Here is an 11,818-nt window from a genome sequence, read left to right on the forward strand (position 1 = left end):
GAGTATTTATCAGTTAAATCATAAGAAAAGGAAATCAATGTGGAGGAAACACTAAGGTCTGGTTTGGATTCAAAGATGCGAAGAGATGGTTTTAGATGAAAAATTAAAGTTGAAAAAAAATATTGTTGGAATATTATTTTTTAATATTGTTATTGTTTTGGAATTTGAAAAAATTGTAATAATGAAATTAGATGAGACACTAAAGCCCTGTTTGGATATAGACACTCTCAACCCATGTCATCTTAACTCATATCATCATTACAATTTTTTCAAATTTCCATATAAAACATAATAAACAATTAAACTTTTTCAACTCAAAACAATAATAATATTAAAAAATAATATTATAATAATATTTTATTTAACTTATTTAAAATCATTCCATCTTATCTCACTATCTAAACCAGCCCTTATAATTACAGAACGGATAAGTAAAGTTATTCTGAGATACTTTTGTCATACCTTCAATCTGGTTAATTTCTGTAATGAAAAATTCTACTCTACAATTTTTTTTTTTTTTCAATTTCAACTTAAAAAATTAAGATTAGTTTAATTAAGAAAATATTTAAAAAAACGTATATAACTTTAAAAAGTATTTTTAAAAAATGTTTAAGTTAGAAAAATCGCTTTAACTAAAAGTAGTTTAAAAAAACAAATCTGTTCAACTTAAAAAACCGAGAAAAAAAATCACTTTAACTAAACAAATTTAAAAAAATTATGTTTAGCTATTTTTTTTAACAACAACTGGTTTAATTAAATAATATATAAAAATCTCTTTAAAAAGTCATTTTAATTTAAAATTATTTTAAAAAATAGGTTGAAGTTAAGAAAAAGTATAAATAAAAAGTTCTAAAATAATCTGTTTAACTAACTTTACTAAAATAATGTGTAAATAAGAAAATCCTGAAAAATCTATTTATCTTAAGAACTTGTTTTTTCAAACTTAAACAGGTTTAAATTTTTTTTTAAGTTAAATAATAATTTTTTAAGCTAAACTGATTTTTTAAAAAAAAAATTAACTGAGATTAAAAAAATTAATAGAAATGGCTCGTGTCAGCTTTTGATTCACTGACACGTGTCATGTTTTGCCACGTGGTAAAAATTTTTATTAACTGACAAACGGTTTTTTTAACGGAAGTTATCGAATTGCAAAATTTTGAAGAATTTTGTTATGTATAAGTAAGTTTGTGTATCAATCTGTGTACTAATATTGTTGCATTCATATTCTAAATTCAAATTAGTACTGTTTTCAATAAAATCTACTTTCTGACCAATCATATTGAATGGGTGCGCGTATTAGTACGCATAATCACTTACAATTAAATTTTTTCAATTCTGAAATCTCAAGTATAAATGTTGCGAGATAAAACAATCAAGAACTTTTCCCGAATTAGTGAAAACGGAGGTACTCATGAATTTGAACCAAAAAAAAAAAAAGGGATCCAACTGCAATATTTTTTTTTTTTTTTAGTTTTTTTAACTTATTGATTAAAAATGTTGTTTAATAATATTTTGAATTTTTTTTATATTTTTATATTTTGAATTTTTTTACATCATTTTTTAAAACCTTTAAATATTTTTTAAAAAATTTACAATATTATTAAACAATATTTTCTTAATCACTACGTAAAAAAAAAACTAAAAAAAAAATTTGGAGTGGGATCATGGAGTGGGATCCCTAGCATTACTCAAAAAAAAAAAAAAAAAAATAGTGGGAATTAAGGAGAGAGATTTAGATTGCATTTGGGTATTGAGATAATCTCAAATATTTTGTGAATATTAGTGAAAAAGTAATAATAAAATATTAAATAATAGTGAATATTAATAAATATTAAAATACATGGTTCACTCAGATTCCAAATGGTATCAAGTTTTTCATGTTAAACTATTGTCTAACATGGTTCTCCCACTCACAAAATGTTGTTCTATATATATATATATATATATATATATATATATATATATATATCAGCTCTTTTTTTTTTTTTCTCGAATTTAAAGAGCAATTCATACCAATATATGTAATCAGTTATTTTATATATATATATATATATATATATATATATATATATATATATCCTGCATTCAAATCTTCCAAACCCAAATATTTTTCCTGCATTTTTGTCACTCTTGCCACTCAACGTAGATGATGATCTTCTTCTGCATTCTCAAGAATCCCCTTCAAGTTGTTCTTGTCAAGTCCAGACTAAGACTAGTATCCTCCAAACACCTTAAGCTAACGCTTTGAAAGGAGAGGCTATCCATCTCCACATGAAACTTCTGAAATCCAACGCCATTAATGCTCACAAAGCTCTGAGAATAATCCAAGTTCATCGATCCAACTGGCCCAGCTCGCTCTATTGATCGAGAAGAAACGCTGCCATTGGAGTGATGGCCAGCAGTAGTAGCACTACTTGATCTTCGAGCATCCTTTGAAAGTGGTTCCAGGGCCTCTTCCATCTCTTTCCACACTTGTCTCATTGTCGGACGATGTTTTGGTTCTTTGACAACACATCTTAGGCCTATCCTTCCCATCTTTAGCATCATCTCCATGTTGCATGGCTCTGCTAGCAGATTAACGTCTAGTATGTCTCCAATGCTGCCTTGCTCTAAGCTAGGCCTTGCCTGCATGCATTTTTTCCCCATAGGTTATATTAATGTTAAATATAATTACATGATGAGTTGTCGAATGACCAATTACAGTACCCTTCCCATGAGTTCAAAAACTTTAGGAATAAGTTAATAACTACACTTTGCATAATCCTTCTAACTTATCTAAAGGTTTTGCATTTTGCATCCCAAAATATCAAAACTGAAACATTGCACTCTCAAACTAAAAAATAGGTGTCGTGACACAATTTTGATAATATAGGATGCAAAGTAAGTGATTTTGGTGGCATTGTAGCATTTGATCTGTATTCGAGTTTTTTTCTTTATTTTATCATCCATGTAAATGAATTAAGTCCCGTTTGGATAATGAGATGAGATGAGATGATTTTAGATAAAAATTAAATAAAATATTATTAAAATATTAACTTTTAATATTATTATTATTTTGAGATTTGAAAAAATTAAATTGTTTATTATATTTCGTGTGAAAATTTAAAAAAAATTATAATAATGAGATGAGATGAACCGTTTCTGTATCAAATGAAACCTCAAGATTTTTTTAAATTTTTATATAAATTTAAGAATCTAGATAAATAGACATATCGAACTAGCTTTACATTATTTACAAATTTTTTGCATGTAAACCTACTCATATAGATCAGCTAAACCTCGAACTTGAAACAAGGGTTAAATGCCTCAAACGGCAATTAACATTTAATGAACAAGACAACTTAGTAAAACACACGGTTTTACTAAGTTGTCTTGTTCATTAAATGTTTCTTTTTACCACATATAATTAATGGCGTAAGAAAAAACAAAAAAATGATTGCTCACCCATTCAATGATATGATAATTGGACTGATTTCGACCGGTATAAACAGCAGGCCGAGCAGCAACAAGTTGCAGTAAAATAATACCAAAGCTGTACACATCGCTGAATGGTGTCAAATGGAAACTGGAACAGTAAGCAGGATCAAGGTATCCAGGTGTCCCTTTTATCTGGCTGCTCACATGTGATTGGTCCCCACTAGGCCCCGATTTCACCAGACCGAAATCCGAAACCTTGGCTTCAAACCCTTCTCCTATTAAGATGTTACTTGGTTTTATGTCCCTGTGTATTATGCTTGGCTTTATCCCTTCGTGCAGATGAGCAATCCCTGCATATTTTTCAACCAAACTTTATCAAATAGTTTAATGTGGATCATTTTGTGAGGGGAAGGGGCAAAGATCCCGACTTTTTCATAAGTAAAAACATAAAGTGGATCTTAATTTATAGTATTTATTTCCGTCCGTGAAACAACATTAAACGATTAGTAAGTAAATACTGTATGACTTATTTTATGTGTTTATCTCTGTTCGATCGGTAAGAAAATACCCTTTGCTGCTCCTATGGCTATGTTGACTCTCTGCCTCCAAGTTAAGCTCTCTCTTCTTCCTGCATGCATGGTAATTACACATGAAATAAAAAACAAAGAGCATATAATTTAGGACTGTCAAACAGGTTTAAACTCACCCGTAATGTACTCAAGAAGAGAACCATTTGGTGCGTACTCATAGACTAATATCTTTTCCCCTCTTGCTCCTGTTTTCAAGGCAGAACATGAGGAAGATTCATGATTTTGAATATAATTTGATCATGGACAGCCCAAGTTGACATGATGCACTTCGAATTTTGATACAATTCTTTCTTGAGTACTGACGTTTTAACATACCTGGTTCTTCACAAAATCCCACCAGACCTACGAGGTTCCTGTGTTTGACTTTTGAAAGTAGCCTAACCTCTGTTTCAATGAAACACTACACACAATCATGTACCTTGTTTCTGGATTGTACGTAGAAGATTGAAACTTGTGCATATATGATTTGAACATGGAAACATGTTATTAATTAAAACCTCAATTAAAATTTTTACCATTTCTGAATTCTTCACGACTGTGGTATGAATCAGCATGGGGTCTCTTAATTGCTAGTGTTCCTTCTATTTCAAATGTCCCCTTGTAGACATTCCCATATGCACCAGACCCCAACAAGCAATCTTGGCTGAAATTGTTTGTAGCCTTCTCTAGCTCCTCCATCCGGAACTGCCTCAGCATCATATTCTCATTTTTCAAGCTTCCTAATTTTCATTTTCCCCCATAATTAATTAACCATCCATTTATGCTACAAAACTACTGTATGTTTGAATATCAAGGAAGTGGGTAGCTTCGATCAAAGCTGGTAATTTCGAAGGAAATGACTCTCTTGGTTCAGTTTAGTACCATTCAACCATGATAACAGCACTAATCATGTACTCACAAGCCATATTATTGTAAGAAGTGCATGAAGAAAGTTGCATCCAAAACACAAACTGATGTTACTAACCTTTCTGCCGGAAACGTTGATTGAGAATTGGAAACAGTATCTTTCTGCAGAAGTAGTAAAGCAAGGCAACCACAAAGACAGCAGAAATCCCGATTATAAGCCCTTGCAATATATTCCTCAGCACAGGTTCATTATTTGTCGGAGAAGGCGAAGGCCGCGGCGGCTCCGGCAATGCTGATGATGGTGAATCCGCTGCAAAAAGACGTCTATAATTTGCCATTGATATTCAGTACTCCTCTTCTAGAAATCAATAAAACTTCGATCTACATGACTTAATTGGGTTCACTCCTCCCTCCAACATGATTATGTACAAGAAAACAGAAGGATACAGATCGAAGTGGTGGTGGTATAAACAAACAAGACACAAAAAATAAAGTAAAAATGTAACAGTTGCAGCCGGCTGTCCATTGATTTTTAAAACAAAATAAAAACTCCAGATTTTCAAAGTTGCTTTTCCATGTCAGTACTTGGGAATTAGTCTTCTTTTGGGACGGCAGATATAATATATACAAGTCTACGTAAATCCATGCACGTATACATATATCTTGTCCCAGGAGGCATTGAGTCTCCATGCATCTAGAGGTTGACAAGTGACATGTACTAGAGTAGGTCTTGGTGTACAAAACAAGTGTACTAAACACCAAGATTAGTGCAAGATTAGTGCTAAATTAACTAATTAAGGAACAGCTGGTGAACAATATATCTAATACTAGAGAGGCAACACATATATAAATATGAAAAACGCTTGTCGCAAGCGCCTGGTGTAAACGGCGTGTAAACGTGATTGATGTAGAGACACTTGATGAGAGAGAGATCAAGCTGATGAGAGAGATCAGAGAGAGCTGAGGAGAGAGAGACCAAGCTGTTGAAGCTGATGAGAGAGAAAGACCGAGCTGATAAGAGAGAGAGCTGATGAGAGAGGAAGAATTTATTTTAAATCTGACGTGGCATGGATGACTGCACGCCGATTGTATCTACCGACTATATATAAAAGAACTGTAGAAATATATATTATTCTGAGGTTCGTTCTATAAATTAAGAAGCTACATACAGTACTACTGATTGGATCTTTTGATGTCTTGTAGCCATTGTTTGACTTAAATTAGAGAATATTTAATTTAATTAACATTCGACAAGGTCTTTATCTTTAAAGATTTGAATGTTTTCGTCGTGCTTTCGTGAAATTATCCGGATGCACAAGATTCCCATTAAAATATGCTGATCTCAAATATGTTAATTAAGAGTATAAACAGATCATCAGAGATTGAGAGAAGGCCTGGTGTACGTAACTTTATTGGCTTCAAATCTGATCTAATCCTTATTTACCTCTATAATTGAGTTTAGTCGATCGGTTAAGGATTCAAGTTATTGTTTGGACTTAAGGTCTCAAGTACTAGAAGAGAGAGAAATACATGATTAATCAGTAGGTTCTACATGCAACATTTATTATTCATTTAATGTTGTATGAGTTATTTATAGAGACAATAATAAATATTCTAGGGGCCAGTACTACTTATTCATCCAATCCCATTTTCTTAATATACAAATATCACAAATACAAACACTTTTTAATGTCAAATTTTTAACTTTGTTATTTGATCATTACCTAATTATTAGAACTTTTTCAAACTCCCAAACAAAATATAAAAAATAATTCAACTTTTTTAAATTCTAAAATAACAATAATATTAAAAAATAATATTTTAATTTTATAATATTTTTATTCAGTTTTTTTTCCTTCTCATTTCTCAAAATTCCAATAAAACATATTAATTCAAACCATGTTTCACTACTATTCACAAGTATTTCACTACTATGAACAAATCATTTCATTTCATCTTATCTCATCTCACTATATATCCAAATTAGGCCTTAATGTGTGTCTCTCTCCCACTCAAGGAATGAGACACTCAAGTTCAAGATACAACAAGTTATAATCCCTACACAAATATGAACAATGCATGAACAATGGATATTGTTTATCCTTATTTTTTTTCCTCCTAGTGAAAATCCTGTGTATCAAGCTTTAACCTAGATCAATAGACAATTGGGTTGGCAATACATGTTCATAGGTCGTGTTCAGGTTGTGTCAAGTCATTAACATTCGATTATCAATATACCCGGTCCATTAAGCTAAATGAGTCAGACCTTCAAACCCTAACATGATCCATTTAAATAACTAGTGATACAACACAACCCATTTAATAATTAATTAGAAATTGGTCAACACAACAATATTCATTTCAACCCGCTTTATGTAAATGCGTTGAATTGACCAGCGTAACCCATTTGACCTGATTAACATAATCTCATATAAAAGTTGAGATCTATATTTATTAGTAGCCATAATATCTAAAAAAAAAAATCAATAAGACTACCTACTAACAAAAAATATCAATATCTTTCAGATTTTAACATATAATAAAACTAATATTACAAACTCAACAATAACAAATATAGACATAAGTCCAAAAGTACAATCCCAACAATAAAAACATAAGCATATTGAGAAAAATCAATATTACAACATAATAATAATAAAATTGTAATTTTGAAATATAATTTAAACCGGTTTTTGCAAGCTAAATTCAGGTTAAACAGGTTGAATTGTTTATTAATTATATCTTAATAGGTCAATCCGTTTTGACCCGAACTCATTTATATCAAACTCAAACTCGCCAATTTCGTATCATGTTTATTTTGGACTTACAATTCGTATCATATATTACCATATCTAATTACACGCTTTATATCAAGCACTCGGGTTGCGTAGCGCCACCAAGCCACACCTAGGTTGCATGATCACTTGAGTTTTTGGCCTTGACAACTCAGGAAGCCTTAGGGGTGAAAAAAAACTAGAAATTGGTAGAATAGACAGAACTCGTGAGTTCGGTCCAGTTTGTAACATGGAGGATTATCCTTCATGCATTTGTTCTGTCATTCATATGAATTGATCAATAATTTTGGTTTCCTTTCATAAAAGTTAAACACTAATATAATAACATGTATTTAGACAATATAGTAAAAGTCTAGTACAAAAATAAATTAGACACTAGTAAGGGATGGAAAAAAAAAACTCGAAACCGGTTAAACCGAACTGAACCAGAATAAAATTGAAAAAATTAAAAGTTCCATTTCATTGATGAATTAGTTTGTATCCATTCTTCCAAAACTGGTTTATATTGGTTCAATTCCAAAATATATCCAAAACCGGACCGAACCGACCAGTTACACTCCTAGGCAGCTTTAAGTTCCATCGCTCTGAGCTGTCTTTTCAATTTCTTTTTAATTTAGAATTTTACTTTTCTTCTCAATTTTCACTTATTATTCTAAATTCTATCTTTTGTTTATACTTTTCAAGATTCTCAAATTAATTTTAATTTTTTAAAATTTTTTAAAAGTTAAAACTAATTTATATTTTGATCCCGTGACATGTGACAAGCCATGATAAAGTTTCGTTAATAAGAAGTTATTCATGAAAAACTCAAAGATTTTTATTTTATTTAAACCTCACATGTTATCTTTGGCAACACCCTAGCTACCAATCACATATAAATGTGTGCATTTATTCTCTCTTTAAAAAGGCTTCGGTGTAGATTGCCTCAAGTGCCACTTAGGACTCATTGAATTATGAAAATGTAAATTTAATAAACGGTTTGGCTAATAAAATCTTAAAATGTGTTGCATTGGATTATACAAATGGAAAAATGGATGGCTTTTAGCTACAATAAATTAATTATTTGGGTCATATTTGATAGTCACTATAGCATGACGAAAGGGAATAAAAAATGGGACGCTCTACTCTGCCGCCCAGCTTTACCGCTGGGCGTGCCGCCCAGTCTATTTTTTTTTTTTTGCTTTTTCCTTTTCACATTTTTTAATACATTTTTATTTTTAAAAAAAAAAAATACACCAATACACTTAAAATCACTTCCTTAATCACTAAGTAAAAAAGAAAAAAATTTGACAAGCGGTCAAATAGAGTGGGCAAAGTGGGGAGGCAAAGTAGTGTTTTCCATAAAAAATATTTTCTTCATTGCAAGCTCTCTCTCTTCCCTCGGTTTTGGCTTCTGCTTAACTCTTTTTTTTTTCTTTTTCTTCTTCATTTCTTCCTACGTCTTCTTCCTCTCAGCAGCACTTGTGTTTTGTTGTCCTTTTTTTTTCCCTGTTGCATTAATAGCAATAATTGTCAAATCCAATTTTTTCCTGTAGCATTAAGAGCATTAATTATTGTATACTAAACGATTGTATTAATTTTCTAATTAATATTTGTATCATGAATGGTTGTATATTCCAAGTCTCATATTGTATAATATTAACATTTCCATGTAGCTCTTAATTTAGAAAAAAAAATTATTATTATTATTTTGACTAATAGATGGATAATCCAATGTGGGAATAAATTTTGAGTGGAATAACCAAATACAAAATCATGTCATATTATGCAAATTTTACATTTATATTTATATAATTCAATGCTAATGCTCCATGCTACTAGATCTCGAATAGGTAGCTTTGACCAACTTTTTAGTCTTACATGAGGAGTACCAATCATGTAAACTGTTTCTAACTTCTACTTTTTATAAGAAATATAATAACTATATTAAACTAATAGATACTACAAACAATGGAGAGGAGTACTCTATAAATATTCCAAACAGACTAATACATAGAATGCAAAAAAGAACAATAAGATTAGGTTTGGATAGTGAGTTGAGATGAGATGAGTTGAAATGAAAGTTTAAACTAGAAATAAAAAAGGGTTACATGGGGAGATAAATCAAGTGGAGGGAACTTTGATGGTGGGGTGCATGGTGGTCTGAGATGAGTGGATGGCGACAAATCTTAAGACTAATGCTCGTAAAGAAAATATACAAAAATTTGTTAATAGTAAAAAAATTTGGAGGAGAGAGGAAGAAGATGAAGAGAAGTGCTAAAGAGAGGAGAGAATTAAGGATGGAAAGCCTGGCGTTGGTTTTATAGGGGTGGGGGAACTAGGAAGCGGGGGAAAGGGTGGGGGGAGGAGTGGCTCGGGCTCGGATTCAAAATTCCAGTTCACTAAGATATGAAAGCTCTAACTTGTAAGTCTTTTTTTCACACTCTCTCTAAAAACAAAATCTTGTTCATTTGATCCCCATAATATATGCTAACATTTTATCGTTAATGAAAAATTTATTTGAGAAACACATTTATAATAAAAAAAATTTAGAGTTGTGAAAATATCAAAGCTAGCTTTTAAAATGGCAGGATTTAGGGTGGGTGGGGGGAGCCATTCTCCCAATTGTTTTGATCCTTCTTCTTGGTCCCAGTAATTATTTTTGGTCTTTACAAATGAAAAGAATCCCTTAATTACCTAAAATTCTACAAAAAGTACATTAAAAACTAAGTATTGTAACGCCCCAATTGCGCATATAGAAATTCACTTAAACTCAACTTTCAACAATATAATTATAAACTCCAAATTCCCAATTTCATATAGAAATTTTGATTCAAACTAATTTTTCCAATATAACCAATTTTTCAAAATGTCAAGTCATCATAACACAATAAAATTTCTTAATAAAAATCGTCAATACTCACAAAAACTTTCTCTACTTAATCCATTATACTTAAATCATCTCACCTAATGCCTCATAATCTTGATCCTCAGCTAAACCATTAAAATATCTTAAAAATATTATGGAGATAAGGGATCAGTTATCAACAATTCAGTTAGCAGAGAACATATACTAGTATGTAAATATGAGTATTTATAAAGTTCAGAATGCAGAACAAAGTGTCTTTAGCTTCAGAATGTAGAATAAAACTTTTACTTTCAAAATGCAGAATCAAAAACATGTTATCAAAACATCAGAGCGAAACTTTCAGAAAACTTTCTTATTCAAAAATCGTTTAGTATATCATAAATTGAGATATCATCTTCATATCATATAAGAGCATCGCATTGGGACAAAGACCAAGTTTAACCCCTGTGGTAGGGTTATAAACCACTATTATACCCGTGGTTGGGCCGTATACCATGTTTAACCCTGATGGTAGGGTTATAAACCATTATACCCGTGGCTCGATCGTATACTATGTTTCACCCTCGTGGTAGGGTTATAAACCATCATTATTCCCATGGTAGGGCCTTCACAGGATCAAAATTAAACATCATCGGAACTTGATCATATTCATATATAGACTCAAAATTCAGAACCTCATGTCAAAATTTTCAGATCCCACATCATATCAAAACCAAGTACTGAACAATTACAGATCATTTCACATATTCAAGAATAACAAAAACAAAACTTCTTCATTTAATCAAAGCAAAACTTTTTGGATCTCATATTTGCTCTTTTTGCATAGTTCAAAAAACATAATATACAAAATTAACTCATGTCTGCACCAAGAATAACAGAAAATATTTTCTCTTATATACAATCTATGCATATGCAAAACAAACATCTGAGGTCATTTTTCATATTTCTTTTCAAAAACAAATGTGCATATTTTCAAAATCAACCTTATTTCATTTCATTTATGCAAAATTAGTATATAAACCCCACTTACCTGAACTTTTTAACTTCCCAGAATTTCTTGACAATAGAGCTGAACAAAAAATAATCACCTATAACAAATAATCACATAATTTTCGTAAATTTTCAATCAATGACGTATTTCGATATTTAAGCCTAAAATGCTAAATTAACCCATCTTAATACCTCAAAATCCAAAAATTCTCATAATCCAAAAATATCATCATTTCCCAGATCCATCAATATACACTTAAATATTTACTATAAAAATAAAATTTCTAGACTATTTTGAAATAAAACTGAGTGCACTTAAAACATAAACTCCA

The 11,818-nt window shown here is 30.8% G+C and overlaps 1 pseudogene; it reads right to left on the reverse strand.

Moving 5' to 3' along the window:
• Positions 1–2,090: 2,090 nt before the first annotated feature.
• LOC121260117 lies at positions 2,091–5,191 on the reverse strand (annotated as a pseudogene).
• Between the last annotated feature and the right edge of the window lie 6,627 nt (positions 5,192–11,818).

This window comes from Juglans microcarpa x Juglans regia, chromosome 4D (genome assembly GCF_004785595.1).
Source record: "Juglans microcarpa x Juglans regia isolate MS1-56 chromosome 4D, Jm3101_v1.0, whole genome shotgun sequence".
NCBI lineage: Eukaryota > Viridiplantae > Streptophyta > Magnoliopsida > Fagales > Juglandaceae > Juglans > Juglans microcarpa x Juglans regia.